Here is a 17941-nt window from a genome sequence, read left to right as displayed (position 1 = left end):
ATTAATATCTTCTGCTATTTTCTTTCTTGGGGGGTCAATAATTTTCTTTATAGAGGTCCTTTACCTCTTTTGTTAGGTATATTCTGGGGTATTTCATTTTCTTTGAAGCTATGGCGAAGGGAGTTGTGTCCTTAAATAGCCTCTCATCTTGACTGTTACTGGTGTATACAAAGGCTACTGACTTGTGGACATTGACTTTATATCCTGATACATTACTGTATTTTTTTGATGACTTTCAGGAGTCTTGTGGTTGAGTCTTTGGGGTTCTCTAAGTGCAAGATTATATTGTCAGCAAAGAGGGAGAGTTTGACCTCCTGTGCTACCATTTGGATGCCCTTTATTTCCTCTTTTGCCAAACTGTATTGGCTAGAACTTCCGGCACTATGTTGAATAGTAATGGTGACAAAGGACAACCTTGTCTGGTTCCAGTCCTAAGTGGAAAATCTTTCAGTTTTACTCCATTCTAAAATATTAGCTGTGGTTTTGTCATAGATAGCTTCGATCAGTTTAAGAAATGTGCCAGTTATGCCTACACTCTTCAGTGTTCTAATTAGAAAAGTATGCTGGATTTTATCGAATACTTCTGCATCTATTGAGAGGATCATATGGTCTTTGTTTTTCCTTCTGTTGATATGGTGAATAATGTTCATGGACATGTGTATATTAAACCAGCCTTGAATCTCCGGGATGAGACCTACTCAATCATGATCTTTGACTTTTTATGATAAGCTGTATTCAATTGGCTGGGATCTTTTTGAGAATTTTTGCATCTATATTCATTAGTGAAATTGGTCTGAAGTTCTTTTCAGTTGGGTCTTTTCCTGGTTTTGGTATCAGGGTGATGTTTTCTTTGTAGAATGTATTGGTAAAGATTCCTTCCTCCTCAATTTTTTGGAATAATTTCTGCAGTATGGGAATAAGCTCTTCTTTGAAGGTTTGATAGAATTCTGGTGTGAATCCATCTGGACCAAGGGATTTTTTTGTTGTTGTTGGAAGATTTTTTATTGTTTCTTTGATCTCAGGGCTTGAAACTGGTCTATTTCTTCCTGGCTAAGTCAAGGAAGAGGGTATGATTCCAAATATTGATCCATTTCCTTCACCTTGTCAAATTTCTGGGCATAGACTTTCTGGTAGTATTCAGAGATAATCTCTGGTATTTCTGTGACATCAGTTGTTTCTTCCCCTTTATCATTACTGATTGAGGTTACTAGAGATGTTACTTTTCTATTTCTAGTGAGTCTGTCCAAAGGTTTATCTATTTTATTTATTTTCTCAGAAAACCAACTCCTTGTTTCATCAATTTTCTGAATGATTCTTTTGTTTTTAATTTCATTAATCTCTGATTTAATTTTGGATATTTCTTTTCTTCTGCTGGGTTTAGGCTTAGATTGTTCTTCTTTTTTCAGTTCCATAAGATGACACGTGAGTTTGTTGATGTGCTCTCTGTTTGTCGAATGTAGGCATCTAAAGCGATAAATTTTCCACTCAGGACTGCTTTTGCTGTATCCCACAGGTTTTGGTAGCTTGTGTCTTCACTGTTGTTATGCTCAAGGAAGTTAATGATTTCCTCTGTTATTTCCTCCTGCAGCCAACTCTGATTCAGCATAAGATTATTTAGTTTCCATGCCTTTGTGTGTAGTTGAACGTTTTTGTTGGAGTTGAGTTCCACCTTTAGTGCCTTGTGGTCTGAGAGGATATAAGGTAAATTTTCAAATATTTTGTTTCTGTTCAGGTTTGTTTTGTGTCCTAGGATGTGATCAATCAATTTTAGAGAACGTTCCATGGGCCAATGAGAAGAATGTATATTCTGTAGCTTTGGGATGGAGTGTTGTACATACACTTTTCTAAGGTCTCATTTAAGCCCTTTATATCTTTAATTTCTGTTTAGAGGATCTGTCCAGCTCTGTAAGAGGAGTGTTAAAGTCCCCTATTATGGTGTTATAGGATATCATATTGCTCAGACTAATTTAGATAAGTCAAATTTACAGCAGAGTCCTTTTATTGAAGAGCTGGCTGTTGATTGCCTCAGTGTCCCAACATGGGGTATCTGACAGCAGCCCCGAGTGCTTAAGGGGTCAGAAATTTAAGCCTTGGTCTGTATCCTGGTTGGCATGCAGGCTGTTCGGGTGTATCCAGGTAGGGTAGTAAGCAAGCATTGTACAGAAGCAGAATTTTGAGGTTAGTTAGCCATACATCATACTTTTTTGTTTGTTTGTTTAAGAGACAGACTCTCACTTTCTTGTCCTCGGTAAAGTGCTATGGCATCACAGCTCACAGCAAACTCCAGCTCTTGGAGTTAGGTGATTCTCTTGCCTCAGCCTCCTGAGTAGCTGGGACCACAGGCGCTCATCACAATGCCTGGCTATTTTTGTTGTTGTTGTTGTTGCAGTTTGGCCGGGGCTGGGTTTGAACCCCCCACCCTTGGTATATGGGGCTGGTGCCCTACTCACTGAGCCACAAGCACTGCCCTACATCATACATTTTTGTTTTAATATTTTCCCCCGTACATCTTAGTTTCTGTACGTTCCCCCACACATCTTAGTCTCAGTATTTTCCCTGCCTATTGTTTAAAGGTCAGTCCAGGGATAGTTTGTGCCTCCCAGTTAATTTCCCAGGGAGTTAGCTAAGCAAGAAACTGGGAGTGAGGTAGAAGCAATAAATCAATTTGTACTTTCTCATTTATCTTGGGGGTGAACTAGACTTATTTTATTTCTTTTTTTTGAAAGTTCGCAGTCTGAAAATTTACCAGGAGCTAGCTGGTATTTTTCCATTATAGCGTAGGCTTGACACTTTTTTTTTTTTTGCTTTGGTCTAGGCTCTCTAGGCCTAACACCACACCCTGAAGGTGTGCCATGTACCCTTACATTGTGCCCACTAAGTGGAAGCTCACCAATTCCCCTCCTTCCTGCCCCTTCCCTCATTACCCCTCTCCCAAACTTGAATTGATTTTAGTTATTCTCTTATGTGGCAAGTATTAGATTGTCTACTGGCTTCATATCAGTATCAAGTACTTGCTTGGCATTTGATACTTGCTTTGCTATTCTTGTGATACTTTACTAAGAAGAACGTGTTTCAACTCCATTCAGGTTAATATAAAAGATGTAAAGTCTTAACCATCTTCTTATGGTGAAATACTATTCCATGGTATTCAGATACCACAGTTTGTTAATCCATTCCTAGGTTGATGGGCATTTAGGTTGTTTCCATGTCTTGGTGATTGCAAACTGAGCTGTGATAAACAGTTAAGTGCAAATTATGATTTTTTTCTTCTACGTAGATGCCTAGTTAATGGGACTGTGGGATCAAAGGGGAGGTCTAATTTGAAGGACTCTCCGTATTTCCTTCCAAAAAGTTTGTATTAGTTTACACTCCCACCAACAGCGTTATTTTTTCAGAAGCCAGATATCACTACGTTCTCTGAGACAGTCAATTCAAGAGATCTTTTCCCACCAGCTTTCCCAAGTGCTGTTATTGCAGATGTTAGCCAAGGTGTTGGGTCCAGATCAGGTAACTTTTCAACACACAATTTAGTCTGGAATGAGATACATTAAAATCTTTGAAATACTCACTGTCTTCTCTCTCCTAATTTTTCTTTCCCAAATTTGATGGAAAGATTTTACGTAGGGCAGTGCCTGTGGCTCAGTCAGTAGGGTGCTGGTCCCATATACCGAGGGTGGAGGGTTCAAACCCAGGCCTGGCCAAACTGCAACAAAAAAATAGCCAGGAATTGTGGCAGGCACCTGTAGTCACAGTTACTTGGGAGGCTGAGGCAAGAGAATTGCCTAAGCCTAAAAGCTGGAGGTTGCTGTGAGCTGTGAGGCCATGGCACTCTACTGAAGGCAACAAAGTGAGATTCTGTCTCCACAAAAAAAAAAAAAAAGATCTTATGTAAATAATGCAAATGTTATTGGTTGGTATCCATACGTATATATATATATATTTTTTTTTTTTTTGTAGAGACAGAGTCTCATTGTACCGCCCTCGGGTAGAGTGCCGTGGCGTCACACGGCTCACAGCAACCTCTAACTCTTGGGCTTACGCGATTCTCTTGCCTCAGCCTCCCGAGCAGCTGGGACTAGAGGCGCCCGCCACAATGCCCGGCTATTTGTTGTTGTTGTTGTTGTTTTTGCAGTTTGGCCGGGGCTGGGTTTGAACTCGCCATCCTCGGCATAATGGGCTGGCGCCCTACTCACTGAGCCACAGGCGCTGCCCATATATTTGTTTTTTTTTTTTTTGTTTGTTTGTTTGTTTGCAGTTTTTGGCCAGGGCTGGGTTTGAACCCACCACCTCTGGTATATGGGGCTGGTGCCCTACTCCTTGAGCAACAGGCACCACCCCATGGTATCCATATTTAAAATGAAATACAAGCATGTGAAAAAGGAATTTTGAAAATTTAAGTTTTCATTCATATATTTACTAGTTTTATGTTCTGACCCTCTGAAGTTCCCAGTATGAGACTTTATGATTTTTTCCAGTGTTTTACATGCTTATTATACTTCTCATCTTTGCCTAAAGGAAAGCTTTACTTGCGTGCATATCAATTTTGTTTTAACATCTCTCATTTTATCATATTGTTGTTTTACTGATGACTTTAAGTTAATCAGGTGTCTGATTAGGAGGCTTTGTTTGTATGTGTGTGTCTTTGGTTGGAGTTATCCTTGATTATTATAATTGAAGAAATAAACTAGTAATTTCTCAGTGATAATTTTCTGGACATGCTTATTTTAAGCAGCAATTCTGAAATGTTTTGGCCTTTATGGAATATTTTATACTACTAATACTTATTGCATAGCAGTAACTAAACCCTGTAATTTAGTGTTTATCATTCTTATCCCTTTTCCGAGTTTCTTACTACATATGTGTATGGTCATTAATTTTATGTAGTGTTTGTTTTCATTTCTTAAAGTTTTAAGAAGGATATTTGTCCATCCATGTTGGGTTATACATCATACATATCATTCTATAATTTGTTTTGTTTGTTCATCATTGTATTTCTGAGATCTGTCCACACTGACACATAAGCTGTGGTTTGATTAATTAATTATTTCCTTAAAACAAGGTCTCAATTTGCTGCCCAGCCTGGAATGCAGTGGTGTCCTCATGAGTCCCTGCAATGTAACACTCCTGAGCACCTGCATTCCTCCTGCCTCAGCCTCCTGAGTTTCTGGAGCTACAATGACATCCCTCCCTGCTTTGGTAAGTTTTGAATTTTCTGTATGTTCAAGGCCTCAATATAGGTTTCAGGCTAGTCTCAAACTGCTGGCCTGAAGCATTGCTCCTGCTGTGGCCTTCACAATGGTAACATTACAGAAGTGATTCATAGCGTCTTGCCTGATTTAATTTTTTTGAGTTCTTTATATTAATTCATCAAATGAATGTATCACCATTAGTTAAACTTTTCAGATGCCGATAAATTAAGAAACACATGAGTAAAAATGATTATATGAAAACCAAAATAGGATGGCACCTGTAGCTCAAGCGGCTAAGGCACCAGCCACATACACCAGACCTGGTGGGTTCATATCCCACCCAGGCCTTCCAAAAAATGACAACTACAACCCAAAAATAGGCATTGTGGTGGGCTCCTATAGTCCCAGCTACTCGGGCAGGTGAGGCAAGAGAATCACTTAAGCCCAAGAGTTGGAGGTTGCTGTGAGCTGTGATGCCACAGCACTCTATCCAGGGTGATAGTGTGAGGCTGTCTCAAAAATAAATAAATAAATAAATAAAGCACAATGTCAAGATTCATACATATATTAATTCAGTGAAAATTAATTTTAATCTGAACACTGATTTTTTTTTTTTTTTGAGACAGTCTCAAGCTGTCACCCTGGGTAGAGTACCGTGTTGTCACAGCTCACAGCAACCTCCAACTCTCGGGATTAAGCAAGTCTCTTGCCTCAGCCTCCCAAGTAGCTGGGATTACAGGCACTCACACAACACCTGGCTATGAACACTGATTTTTTTTTTTTTTTATTCTAAGTATTTCTGGAAACATTCCTTTCATTTCAGGCCTGCCGTCTGTATTTTGCAATATTGCCTCCTAATTCATCTCTCTGCATTTATTAATGTGTTCTTTTTTTGAAACAGGGTCTCACTCTATCACCCTGGGTAGAATGTCATAGAGTCATCACAGCTCACAGCAACTTCAAACTCTTATGCTCAAGTGATCCTATTAAATTGAGTAGGTCAGTCTCAATTTATATGATTATACTGTACTTTCTCATTTTGATTTGTTTCTGGTGTTTTGTCTGTTCATGCTGGGTAGATGAATTTGTCAGTGAACCTTTGACATATTTGTTTGCCTTTATTTGTTTCCAGTGTTTTGTCCGTCCATGTTGGGTGGATGAACTTGTCAGTGAACCTTTGATGTATTTCTTTGCCTTGAAACTAATGACATCTAGTGTCTCCCCAAGTGCTTTGTTGAAATTTTGGATAATGAGAAATACTTAATTTTAAATCTCCATTTACAAAATAAAAATAGATGTTATTTTCCTTTTTCTTTTGTGAAGTCTATAGCTTTTATCTGACCATTCCAAGTAGTTTGTTTTGACTAAATATATGGATTTGTCAGCAGAATTGACACTGTAGGAAAAGCAGCAGAGGCTTGAAGGGAATGAAAATAATCAGCCACAGGTATAAAAAGAATTAAATTTAAATTCCTGATTTCATATGATATTCTTTCCATTAAGAATGTAGCATAGTCCAAATGAAATTACCTTTCAGGCAGTGCCCATAACTCAGTGGGTAGGGGGCTGACAGGTTCAACCCCAGTCCAGGACAGCTAAACAACAATGACAACTGCAACAACAAAAAAATAGCTGACATCATGGCAGGCGCCTGTAGTCCCAGCTACTTGGGAGGTTGAGGCAAGAGAATTGTTTATGCCCAAGAGTCTGAAGTTCCTGTGAGCTGTGATGCCATAGCACTCTACTGAGAGTGACATAGTGAGACTCTGTCTCAAAAAATAAATAAATAAAATAACCTTTTAGAATTGATAGATCATAAATATAATATTTAAATAGGGAAAGATTTTAGTAAAACTTAATAAGTTCTTTACATATATTATAACTTACAGCTAATCTTTACCCTTAAAATAGAGGCAATCTGGAATTTTTTTTTTGCTCTTTTATTTATTTATTTAATTTTACTTTTTAAAATTTATTGAATTTTTTTTCGTTTTTTTGTTGTTGTTGTTGTTAGAGACAGTCTCTCTTTTATCACCCTTGGTACAGTGCCATGGTGTCACAACTCACAGCAACCTCCAACTCCTGGAGGCTTAGGCGATTCCCTTGCCTCAGCCTCACGAGTAGCTGGGACTACAGGCACCCACCACAATGCCCAGCTATTTTTTTTTGGCAGGTTCAAACCTGCCACCCTCAGTATATGGGGCTGGCGCCCTACTCGCTGAGCCATAGGCACCGCCCTGCTCTTTTATTTTTATTACTTCTTTACATGATAAGAAGAGAATGGATCATCATAGTACTAAGCAATATAAGTGGCAATTTCATAGTAATGGCCACTGAGGTGGATTCATGTTAAAAGAGTAATCATTTTACTTTTTGTTGTTGTTGTCGCAGTTGTCACTGCTGTTTTTAGCCTGCCGGGCCAGGTTTGAACCTGCCACCCTTGGTATTAGTATATGGGGCCGGCGCCCTACCAACTAAGCCACAGGTGCCGCCCTCATTTTACTCTTTTACGGTGGTTCAAAAATTTGCACTTTTATATTGCTGGTCACTAATGCCAAGGTAAAAGATTTACTCTACTCTAAAAGACTTCAGAGTCTACACTCAGGGAGATAAAGAATCATAAAATCCACCCACCTCCCAAAAAGGAATCACACCTTGCAAAGGGACCTTTGGGGTTAGGATAAAAACAGTAACTTCCTTTTTTTTTTTTCTTTGCCTGGAGACAGAGTCTCACTTTGTCATCCTCGGTAAAGTGCCATGGCATCATCCTTCACAGCAACCTTAAACTCCTGGGCTCAAGCAATTCTCCTGCCTCAGCCTCCCAGGTAGCTGGGACTACAGGTGCCAGCACAGTGCTCAATAATTTTCAGAGACAAAGTCTCACTCTGGCTCAGGCTGGTCTCAAACCTGTGAGCTCAGGCAATCCACCCACCTCGGCCTCCCAGAGTGCTAGAATTACAGACATGAGCCACTACACCTGGCCCTCAAAACAAGAACTTTCTAATTTATTTAAATGTAGGAAATTGTTAAATAGTATCAAAATTAGTCTATCCAATCTCATTAGAGGACATTAGACTATATTAGAGCTGGACCTAAGATTGTCTTTCTAGATACATATCACTATCAAATTGCATTATATACTTTGAGTTAAAGTTTAAGAATTAACTTTTCTGGGTGGTGCCTGTGGCTCAGTGAGTAGGGCACCAGCCCCGTATACCAAGGGTGGCAGGTTCATACCCAGCCCCGGCCAAACTGCAACAAAAACAGCTGGGCATTGTGGCAGGCACCTGTGGTCCCAGCTACTCAGGAGGCTGAGGCAAGAGAATCACCTAAGCCCAAGAGCTGGAGGTTGCTGTGAGCTGTGATGCCACAGCACTCTACCAAGGGCAACTCTGTCTCTAAAAAAAAAAAAAAAAGAATTAACTTTTATTTGTGATTGGTATTGATTTTTGTCTCCTACTAATGTGAATTTTGCCTGATCTCTAGTTAGTAATATCAGAAAGAGTATTGAAATGTACTGAATCTCACTGTTAAAGGTGTGGTGAGCTAAAATCTGTTGTTTTTTGTTTGAGATGCATTGAGGACACAAAGAATTAGGTTACACTGGTTCCATTTGCTAGATAAAGTCCCTCTTATAATTTTGTCCCACCTCCAAGAGTTGTGCCATACACCATGACCCCCCGATCCTCCATCCTCCCCTCTCCCCACTTGCTCATTCCCCTATCCACCCCCCTTGTATTAGCTCATCTACTGGCTTCATATTAGAATCAAGTACATTGGATTCTTGCTTCTCCATTCTTGTGATGCTTTACTAAGAAGAATGTGTTTCCACCTGCATCTCAGATATTACAAAAGATGTAAAGTCTCCATCTTTTTAAACAGCTGATTAGTATTCCCTGGTAAACATATACCACAGCTTGTTAATCCATTACTGGTTTGGTGGGCATTTAGGTTGTTTCTACAGTTCAGTGCTGGCTGCAGTCCTAGCTGCTCCAGCCCTCCTGATCCCATCTTTTTCTCTTGTGTGTTTTATTTCCTCATTCCCCACCTTTCTCCCTCTGGTTCTTTATTCCCCACCATTCCCCCTCTGGTTCCTCACTCACAATTCCCACTCTTGTGCTGATTCTCCATAAAACTGGACAGTCTGGCTCGGCACCTGTGGCTCAAGCAGCTAAAGCACCAGCCACACACACCTGAGCTGGTGGGTTTGAATCCAGCCCGGGCCTACCAAACAGCAATGATGGCTGCAACCAAAAAATAGTCAGGCATTGTGGCGGGCACCTGTAGTCCCAGCTACTTGGGAGGTGGAGGAAGGAGAATCACTTGAGCCCAGGAGTTGGAGGTTGCTGTGAGCTGTGATGCCACAGCACTCTACCCAGGGTGACAGCTTAAAGCTCTGTCTCAAAAAAAAAAAAAACAAAAAACAAAAAAAAAAAACTGGACAGTCTATGGCCAGGCACTGTGAGGCACCTCCCTTTGCAGGCACATCATTGATATTCACACCACTCCTTCGGCACATTTAAGCTTACACCAGTCACCAAAGTCCTGCCTCTCAATGAGGAACAGGCAGATGGCCTCTGAAGATATCCACCTACACAGTCAAGACCACGGTTCCTGGACCTGCTTTAACTGCTGAGCACACCTGCCTTGGCACATCCCAGACTAGTCTGACCATCAGCATGGATATGATTTGGGGGCTTCCCTCTTCTATCCAGCTCAGTTGCTTAAGTCATTCAGGACTGGTTGCCCTGCTGATGAGATTTGCCTCCTTTCTCTGTCCCCCATAGTCATGTACAGAGAGGTGATTATCCTTGTGTCAACTGGCAAGTGAATTTTATTGGTCTGCTCCAGCAAAGGGCAGGCCTCACCAAATGTGCCCTCCCTATGGGTGACACCCACACCAAATGGCTCTGTACACTTTGCTGTTCATGTTTCACAGCCCAAAGCATCAAGGTGTGACTGCCTCAATCCTGGCCCCTTTTGGGAACCCCTATGTTATTTAGGTCAACCAAGGCACCTATTTTATACATCTAAAATCACCCAACTGTGGACACTTGGGTAGTGGCATCACCTGGGAATGTCGCCTTCCATGCAGTAAGTGGCAGGCAGCTAATGGCTGCTGAGGAAATCCCTCCTTTCCAACACAGTGGGCATCACAACCTTGGCATGAGTGCCTCCTCCTGCTGCTGGCCCATGTTAATAATAGCAGCCCATTCCAGTGTTCCTCCCCTCCATGCCAGGATTTGGGAGAAAACTGGGACAGCTTTGACTCCTGGGAACATCTGCATCTTTTCATCTCTCTTCTTCATCCTTCAGGCCACCCTGCTGACATCTGACGTGGGACAGCTGGACTTTGACATTGCCATAGCTGCTCTCCTGGCCCAGCACAGCAACACTCAAATCATGGTTTCCTATTGTCCACACTCTCATGGATGCTACCCACAACCTTGGGCCACCCCTTGGGCCTTGGTGTCTCCTCAGGGTCTCCTCGCCTGTCCCTCTTCCACTACTGTGACAGGAGTGAACAACCCCCTACATTTGATCCCTTCCCCAGACATGGCAGCCACCACGTTGTTGGAAATTGATGTCAGAATCAACCCTCACTGAGAGTGAAGCAGGGACTAACAGACTAGGAAATGCACTCTGGCTGAGGTCCTGGGTGGGGGGCATCACCCCACCTTGGTTTCCAGTGATAAGTTCCCTTGGTTGAGTAAATTTCCTGAGCAACATGTGGACATGCCCCACTCTTGTCACTGCCTGTCTGCCTGCTGCTGCTTCTCCTTCAGGGCCTTGTCTTCTACAGACTGTGCCAGCCCCTGATGCTAGCTCCCATCCAAGCTCCCTGCCGGGCCTCCCTGTGGGAGCCTTTGCTGCACAGCCTTGTTACTGCTAACTCCACTCACCTGCCACAAACACCCACCTTAAAGGTGCTCCTGGGTTGCCAACAAGCCCTCCTGGGGCTGCTCCTGTGGCAGCTAATCAATGAGGACAGGAGTCTTCTCATCCTGCTACAATAGAGACACGATCACCATCTCTACTCCTTCAGTCTCCTGCAGGAAGGTCCCTGAGCTAAAATACAAATAAGATCACCATCTCCAGTCCCACAGGAAGGTCCCTGACCTACAATTGAACACCATCTGCAGTCCCACAGGAAGGTCCCTGACCTACAATTGAGCACCATCTCTAGTCCCACAGGAAGGTCCCTGATCTACAATGTAGACATAATCACCATCTCCAGTCCCACAGGAAGCTCCCTGACCTACAATACAGACATTATCAGCATCACCAGCCCTGGAGAAAGGTCCCTGAACAACAATACAGACATGATCACCATCTCCAGCCCCGCAGGAAGTACTCTGACCTACAATACAGATAGGATCACCATCTCCAGTCCCACAGGAAGGTCCCTTACCTACAATACAGACATGAGCACCATCTCCAGCCCCGCAGGAAGGTCTCTGACCTACAATACAGACATGGACACCATCTCCAGCCCCTCAGGAAGGTCCCTGACCTACAGTACAGATATGAGCACCATCTCCAGCCCCGCAGGAATGTTCCTGACCTACAATACAGACATGAGCAACATCTCCAGGCCTGCAGAAAGATCCCTGACCTACAATACAGACATGATCACCACCTCCAGCCCCAGAGGAAGGTCCCTGACCTACAATACAAACATGAGCAACATCTCCAGCTTTGCAAGAAGTTACCTGACCTACAATACAGACATGATCACCATCTCCAGCCCCGCAGGAAGGTCCCTGAACTATAATACAGACATGATCACCATCTCCAGTCCCACAAGAAGCTCCCTGACCTACAATACAGACATGTGCACCATCTCCAGTCCTGCAGGAAGGTCCCTGACCTACATTACAGACATGATCACCATCTCCAGCACAGCAGAAAGGTCCCTGACCTACAATACAGACATGAGCAGCATCTTCAGCCCCGCTGGAAGGTCCCTGACCCACAATATAGACATGATCACCATCTGCCACCCCGCAGGATGGTACCTGACCTACAATACAAACAGAATCACCATCTCCAGACTCACAGGAATGTCCCTGTCCTACAATACAGAGATGATCACCATCTCCAGCCCCGCAGGAAGGTCTCTGAGCTACAATACAGACATGATCACAACCTCTAGTCTCACAGGAAGGTCACTGACTTACAATACAGACATGAGCACCATCTCCAGCCCTGCAGGAAGGTCACTGACCTATAATACAGATATGAGCACCATCTCCATTTGGGCAGGAAAGTCTCTGACCTACAATACAGACATGATCACCATCTCCAGCCCCGCAGGCATGTCCCTGACCTACAATACAGACATTAGCACCATCACCAGTCCCGCAGGAAAGTCTCTGACCTAAAATACAGACATGAGCACCATCTCCAGTCCCGCAGGAAAGTCCCTGACCTAAAATACAGACATGAGCACCATCTCCAGTCCCACAGGAAGGTCAGTGACATTTGCTCTGCTGCTATTGTCAGGAGCTTGTGCTGCACTTCCACCGGTGTTGTTTGGAGAGACTCCTGACTCAGCCACCCTCACACAGGGGACCATCCCCTGGACCCGCATACCCAAGTCAGTGCCATTTCCAGACAGAACTCAGGGCCATTGTCTGCCGTCCCTTAACTGTTCCTTACTGTACTACTCCCAGTAGCTGCTCTCAGAGGCACTGGTCTTTTTCACTGTGATTCTTATCCTGCATTGCTGCCACTGCCCAACTGGCAGAACCCCAACCATCAGCAGCACAGGATCCTGCTACAATGTGATATTATGGCCCTTTGGCACCCACAGCTTTTCCATGACAAAGGGATATGGGGACTTCACTACTTGATTCCTACCTCTCAGACTTTGCTCTTTTGCCATGTAACAATGCTGCTATGTGATAGGCAGTGACAAGTCATCACCTCCTTATTTACAAGAGCCCGCTTCTTTCCAGTACCCAGCACAGGTTCCTGACTCTGTCTCTAAAAAAAAAAAAAAAAAAGTTTAGACATATTAAATTTAATAGAGTTTAACTGAGAAAATAATAATTCACACATTAGGCAACCTTCAGGACTAGGAGAGGTCAGAGATCAATGCCACCCTGTGCCCAGGGAGAAATTATAGACAGAAAACAGAAATGAGGTACAAGAGGGCGGTGCCTGTGGCTCAAGGAGTAGGGCACCAGTCCATATGCCAGAGGTGGTGGGTTCAAACCTAGCCCCGGCCAAAAACCAAAAAAAAAAAAAAAGAAATGAGGTACAAGAAATGGCATGCTAGTTATGCTCTGGCACTTTCCTTTTGGGAACCTGTCTGATAGGTGAGTAGCCTGTGATCTACTGAACCTTGGCTGTCGTGAACCAGCGCAGGGAAGGGGAGTGAACCAGAGTGGAATTGGTGGGGACTGACAAAAATACAGCACAAGAGAAGACACAGAAATGAAAGATGGGATCAGGAGGACTGACTGAGCTGATGGCTCAGCCAGCCCCAAAGCACAAAATCAGCTTTGTTTTGTAGTATCTGAATAGGGTTCTCTACAGGGAAGTAGCATAAACAAAAGACATATTTCTGGTATTACAATATGATTGGAAACTGTAAATGACTCCAATAGAGACAAATCACCTTGTTAATGGTTTCTACTCAACTTCATTAATATATGACAAGTAAGAAGGGAGAGTTCACGAGGATCTCTGCGTAGTTAAAAAAACAAAGGAAAAGCTATGTGACTTCGTGGTTTCTACTCAACTTTGTTATCATATGACAAGGAGAAAGAAAGGAGAGATCTCAAGGATCTCTAGTTAATTAGACAAAGAATGGACCACGTGACTTCTGGCAGAGGGAGCATGAAGAAAGGAATATGGCTGTTTGGGGATAGGAGGAGAAGCAGCTGGGAGCTCATTCCCTGAGTGTTCCCCAGGCTGTGAGGGCCCTGCCATCTTACAGTCTGCTCTCCACATCTCCTCCTTTCCTTAAACTTATGAACAAATTTCCTTTCATTGGAGGAATCCTTTGGCTCCAACTCTGCAGAAGACTGGGAGAATATAAAATAAAAATAGTATTTAAGTTCCTACACCTAGGGTGCATCTTACATGGGTACATGTGAAATTTACTAGATGTAGAATACAAATTTCTTAACACAATAACTAAGAAAATGTCCTGAAGGCTGTGTTAACCAGTGTAATAAAAATATTTCAAATTGTATATAAAACCAGTGAAGGAAAGTACTACCAAATCCAAAAAGGGGGGGGGGAACCAGCCATGTAGCAGCACCTCTCGCCCCCTACCATAAGAATGTGACCTTTTGTAACTGTCCCAGGAAATAGCCCCGAGCTGAAGCAGATAACTGGTAACCCGTTCTGATAAAAGAGCTAAGCAAATGTTTAACTGCTGATCTTGTCTTAAGACAGATGAGTAATGAACCAGAGTTCTTCTTATCTGGAAAAGCCCCTGTTATGTCTGCTACCCCTCCCTACTTTGTGGTTTTTGCCTTTATAAGCTTGTAAAACCTGCTGTTCAGGGCTTGACTCCTCTGCTCCTGAAAGAGTTACGAGTTAAGCCCCAGCATGCTGGAATAAAATCCTCTTGCTGATTGCATCAAGTGCCGTCTCTTGCGGTTGATTGGGGTCGCCGTCGTCCAGGACAGAGTGGGGGGTCCTGTCCCCAGTCTTTCACCAGCACATTGTATCCCACAATTGCATTGATGTACACAGCTATGACTTAATAAAAAAAGAGGGAAAAAATAGTATTAAAGTTCCTAATTAAATAATGTTATTGTAAAATGCTCCAATTTTTCTAAAGGATTAAAAGACTGTAATTAAAATAAAAAGACTGTAATTTATCAAAAATATCTTTAGTAAGTTGAGTAGGACCATAAACATTTACATGAGCTTTATGCATACTTTGAATTTCATTTTTTTTTCTTTTATAGACACAGTCTCACTTTATCATCCTCAGTAAAGTGTGGCAGCGTCACATAGCTTACAGCAACCTCCAACTCCTGGGCTTAGGTGATTCTCTTGTTTCAGCCTTCTGAGTAGCTGGGACTACAGGCACCAGCCACAATGCCCGGCTATTTTTTTTGTTGCGGTTTGGCCGGGGCTGGGTTTGAACCTACCACCCTCGGTATATGGGGCCAGCACCCTACCCACTGAGTCACTGGCGCCGCCCAATACTTTGAATTTCTTAATGAAGTTTTGCTATATTCAGGTTATTATTATTATTATTATTTTTGTAGAGACAGAGTCACTTTATGGCCCTCGGTAGAGTGCCATGGCATCACACAGCTCACAGCAACCTCCAACTCCTAGGCTTAAGCGATTCTCTTGCCTCAGTCTCCAGAGTAGCTGGGACTACAGGTGCCCGCCACAATGCTCGGCTATTTTTTGGTTGCAGTTCAGCCGGGGCTGGGTTTGAACCCACCACCCTCGGTATATGGGGCGGGCGCCTTACCGACTGAGCCATAGGCGCCGCCCTATTCAGGTTATTATTATTGTGGGTAACATCATGGTGTAAATACTTATTATTCAATTAAAGTTTGCATGCCTGATTTGTGGCTGAGTCACATAACAAAAGATGGCTGGTCAATTACAGTAATAGCATTAAATGGATTAATATGGTTAACACAATTAGATAAATTACAATTTAAAGAGAATCCATGTTCAATTTTGGTTATAGAAGTATCGCCAGGATGTAGAGCTGGCGGTTCCTGAGGGCACGTCTGAGGCGGAGTTGGGTGGGGTAGGGAGTAGGAGGGGGGAGTCGGGGGCCGTGGGAGAAGGAGGCAGCAGTGAATCACTTATAAACGGTGCCCAAGCAGGAACCGAAGCCTAAATTCCAGGAGGGTGAGCGAGTACTGTGCTTTCATGGGCCTCTTCTTCATGAAGCAAAGTGTGTAAAGGTTGCCATAAAGGACAAACAAGTGAAATACTTTATACATTACAGGGGTTGGAATAAAAATTGGGATGAATGGGTTCCAGAGAGCAGAGTACTCAAATATGTGGACACCAATCTGCAGAAACAGGGAGAACTTCAAAAAGCCAATCAGGAGCAGTCTGCAGAGGGGAAGATGAGAGGGGCCGCCCCAGGAAAGAAGACATCTGGTCTGCAACAGAAAAATGTTGAAGTGAAAACAAAGAAGAATAAGCAGAAAACACCTGGAGATGGAGACGGTGGCAGTACCAGTGAGAGACCTCAGCCTCCTCGGAAGAAAAGGGCCCGGGTAGACCCTACTGTTGAAAATGAAGACACATTCATGAACAGAGTTGAAGTTAAAGGAAAGATTGCTGAAGAGCTAAAACTTTGGCTTGTTGATGAATGGGACTTAATTACCAGGCAAAAACAGCTCTTATCTTCCCTGCTAAGAAGAATGTGGATTCCATTCTGGAGGATTATGCAAATTACCAGAAATCCCGTGGAAACACAGATAATAAGGAGTATGCTGTTAATGAAGTTGTGGTGGGGATAAAAGAACACTTCAATGTAATGCTGGGCACTCAGCTCCTGTACCAATTTGAGAGAGGGCAGTATGGTGAAATTCTTGCAGATCACCCTGATGCACCCAGGTCCCAAGTATATGGAGCGCCACATCTACTGAGATTGTTTGTACCAATTGGAGTGATGTTGGCCTGTACACCTTTGGATGAGAAAAGCCTTGCTTTATTACTGAACTATCTTCATGATTTCCTGAAGTATCTGGCAAAGAATTCTGCAACCTTGTTTAGTGCCAGCGATTATGAAGTGGCTCCTCCTGAGTACCATCGGAAAGGTGTGTGAGAGATGGTCTCACCCATATGTTTGGAACTCTGTAAACACATTTTTGTTTAGTCTTTCCCTTGTACAAATGATGTACTTTGAAGATGTTAGTGTATAACAGAATTGATTTTAAACAGAGAAAATAAAAAGGGTTATAGCTCAAAAAAAAAAAAGAAGTATTACCAATTAGTAAAAGTCTGGGAGGTGGAACACAAGTCATAACATAAAGTTTGAGAGTTATGTCTGTATCACTTCACTGGTGGGCTCCAGGACTTCCACCAGCGGAAGGGTTGCTGCAGGGTGCCAGAGGTCTTTTTGGATAACTCCTGATTGTGTTTTTAAAGTATTTAGAATCTATTCTCTAGCAGTGATACAATCATTAATGTTACAAGAGGCAAGTAGTCTTCTACATTAGTCCCGTAGTTTCTGATCATCTCCTTTCATAGGGATGCGAACTGGAGAGTTATAAGGTGATGTCACTTCATAATTTATAAATTCCCATTCAGGAACCCAAGGAGGACTGTTAGCTGTTTTAGGAAAGACACAACATGTCCTCCTCTCCATATTAACACAGGATCAGGTCCTTGCCAGGTACCAGTTAAGGGGAACTTCAAAGGACCTCAGAGTATGTAGAGTATGGAGGATTCCAAAAGCATTCTGCTGCTTTTGGAATCCTCCTAAAGTATCTGTGACCTAAAGTATCAACTTTTAAAAATTTTCAAGTGAAAAGTAAAAAATTCCAAGTAAAAAGAGTGTGAGAAAGAAGGTTATGTGGCGTTCCAGGATGTACCTCCCTCTTTTATAACTTCAGTAATTAAAGTTTAAGGGTGTGATGAGCACGTTTAACAATGTCATGGCTTAGAGGGTTGTAAGGTGCACCTGTTTTAAGGGTAATAGAAAAAGTTGACGTCAGCACCTGTGGCTCAAGGAGTAAGGGCGCCAGCCCCATATGCCGGAGGTGGCCGGTTCAAACCCAGCCCTGGCCACAAAAAAAGAA

At 42.8% G+C, this 17941-nt stretch overlaps 1 protein-coding gene and 1 pseudogene across 1 annotated transcript in view; one reads left to right on the top strand and one right to left on the bottom strand.

Moving 5' to 3' along the window:
• Positions 1 to 17941, bottom strand: part of LOC128588734 (tripartite motif-containing protein 43-like) — a gene marked incomplete at its 3' end in the record, with an annotated part of 421410 nt that overhangs the window by 204611 nt on the left and 198858 nt on the right. The gene's annotated exons all lie outside the window — the stretch shown is intronic.
• On the top strand, positions 16159 to 16965 carry LOC128589151 (mortality factor 4-like protein 1; annotated as a pseudogene).

The sequence above is a fragment of the Nycticebus coucang genome, chromosome 6 (assembly GCF_027406575.1).
Source record: "Nycticebus coucang isolate mNycCou1 chromosome 6, mNycCou1.pri, whole genome shotgun sequence".
Lineage (NCBI taxonomy): Eukaryota > Metazoa > Chordata > Mammalia > Primates > Lorisidae > Nycticebus > Nycticebus coucang.
This window is presented reverse-complemented; position numbering and strand designations above follow the sequence as displayed.